Below are 2856 nucleotides of genomic sequence, written 5' to 3'. Positions count from 1 at the left end.
TCTCTCTCTCTCTCTCTCTCTCTCCCAGAGTTTGAACGCAGGTCATCAGGTTCAGTCACAAAGTGCCCTTACTCACCAAGACATCCTGCTGGATAACATTTTAACACTTGAATCTGTAGACTGTATAATGCTTTGTCAGATTGTGCCAAATAGACACCCAGTCATGTGTACCTTCTAAGTATGACAACCAACAATATCTCGAGACACTGTCAAGTGTCCCCGGAGACGTTTATCATTACATAAGAGAGAAAAGTGACCCTTGGTTGAGAACCACTCCGCTCAGAGTCACCAGATGGACAGTTTCCAGCTCCAAGTTCCTATCAGGGTACCAAGAGTGCAAGAGATATTCCCTTCATCCTCGCTCCACATCCAACCTTTGTAATTACAGGTGTCACTTTTCCTCTCTGCGCCCAGTTGTAAAATTTGCCCAGCTGCTCACCTCAATAGCATTCCAAAACTATCTCCAAACACCATCAAACCCGGTAAAACAGATGACAAGGTGTCCTGAACTATTGACACTGTTAAGACACCCGATGAATGGGACTCTTCTGCTGTTACCCAGGGGTTGACAGGAATGGTTCAGAGTCTCCCCCACATGAAAGCCCTCATCAGTGGCTATAAAAGATAACCTCTTACCATGGCAGGAAATCAAAACCACAATAAATTTCAAAAGAGAAGAATGGGGGAGGAGGCGGCACAAGGGGGTGATAGAAAAATCTCAGTCGAGACCAGACTGGGTGCAGAGAAAGAAAAGGAGCTCTACCGGCCTTGACAGCGGCAGAGGAATGACCTTGGCCTGACAGAGCAGTTCAAAACTGGTGCAAACACATCAAGAGGCTCCAGGTGTTTAAAAACCTTCTCTCCTTCATCAAAAAAAACCGTTTCTGTGTTAAATTGAAACCACAAAACAACAACAAAAGAATCTTTGTCTTTAATTCTGGCTACAGAGAAATTCCATTTAGAATCTGTTAAACAGCTCATGAAATTAAAAATTCACATCTGAACTAAAAGTCCCCATCTTCCTTGTATTCATGTTAAAATTCCAGTGCAGGGGGTGTGGAGGGATGGCTCCACAGTTAGGGGTGAGTACTATTCATGCTACTACTCATGCAGAAGACCCGAGTTCAAGTCCCAGCACTCACATCCATTGGGTGGGTCACAACTGCCTCTGCCCTTCACAGGAATCTATATTCATGTGTGTGTACCCACACTCAGATGCAACAAAAACATAATTAAAAAATTATAGAGGACCTGGAAACATGACTTGGCAGATAACAGCACTTGCTGTTCTTCCAGAGGACCTGGGTTTGATTCCCAGAACCTACATGAAGGCTCATAACCATCTGACACTCCAGTTCCAGGGGGATCCAATGTTCTCTTCTGCCTCCATAAGCACCAGGTGAGAATGTGATAATTAGACATACATGCAGGCAAAACACCCACACACATAAAATAAAAACATTTTTAATAATATAAATATTTTTTTAATCTAGGGTCTATTCCACAGGAGATTTTGGATGGAGGAGTTCAGACAGCCTTATATGACCCTAGCTGGCATCAGATTCACTCTGAAGTTGATCATGATCTTGAACTTCTGTCTTTTCCCCTTCAAAGTGCCAGCCAGGATTTCAGATATGTACCATCACACCAGGCTTCAAACAAGGGAGGTTTTAAGCAAGAAAGTTCATAAACTTCAAGAGATATCTTCCAGTGATCATAGAAGAAATAATTATGAGGATGGGGAGAGAGAGTTCAGTGAATAAAGTGCCTACTGTGCTAGCGTGTGGGCCTGAGTTCAATTCCCATCACCCACGTAAAAGGCCAGGCTCATTGGTGCATTCCTGTAATCTTTTGTCAACATTAAGTATCATATTAAGTGTAATTTAAACATATGTAATTTATCACTGTACTAGCTAGATTCTTGTCAACTTGACATAAGTTAGAGTTATCTGAGATGAAAGATTCTCAACTGAGGAAATGTTGCCATGTGACAAGCCTGTCTCGAATTTTCTTGATTGATGATTGATGTAGGAGAATCCAGCACATTGTGGATGATACAAACCAGGGGTTCTTTAAAAAAGCCAGCTAAACAAGCCATAAGGTACAAGCCAGTAAGCAACACCCCTCCATGGCCTCTGTATTGGCTCCTGTACCCTAGGTTTCTGCCCTGCTTGAGTTCCTTCTCTGACTTCCTTCAGTGGTGGACTAGGATGTAGGAGTATAAGCAAAACAAACCCTTCCCTCTCCAAGTTGATTTTGGTCATGGTATTTTATCACAGCAGTAGAAAACCTAACTAAGACATAATTTGGTACCAGAAGTGGGATTTTTACTGACAAGTATAGAGAGAATATGTGTGGCACAGAAGCAAGACAAGAGGAATATGTATGTCTTGGAGAAGAAAAAAAAAGTTAGAGAATATGAATCTCCTATCATAAAACCATTTAGTAGTTTCTGATTATTTAGATTATTGAGTAAACTACTTGTTGTATGGTTTTCTAGCCATTTGGCACAGCTGGGATCATCTGAGATGAGGGAACCTCAACTAAGAAAATGCCTCTAAGATTGGGTTGTAGGCAGACCTGTCAGGCATTTTCTTAATTAGTAGTTGAGCCCAGCCCACTGTGGGTGGTGCCATCCCTAGGCTGGTAGTACTGGGTTCTATAAGAAAGCAAGATAGACCGGCACCTTTCCCCGCCCGAGGAGGGGTGTTCGCCTGGGAGTAGCCCCCCGGCATCCAGCGCCTTTCCCCACCCGAGGAGGGGTGTGCGCCCGAGAGCAGTACTAAGGCTTGGTCCGGCATTCGGGGCCTTTTCCCGCCCGAGGAGAGGTGTCTGCCCAGAAGCGGTCTCCCAGGT

Source organism: Mus pahari, chromosome 20, assembly GCF_900095145.1.
Source record: "Mus pahari chromosome 20, PAHARI_EIJ_v1.1, whole genome shotgun sequence".
NCBI lineage: Eukaryota > Metazoa > Chordata > Mammalia > Rodentia > Muridae > Mus > Mus pahari.
Note: the sequence above shows the minus strand (reverse complement) of the source record.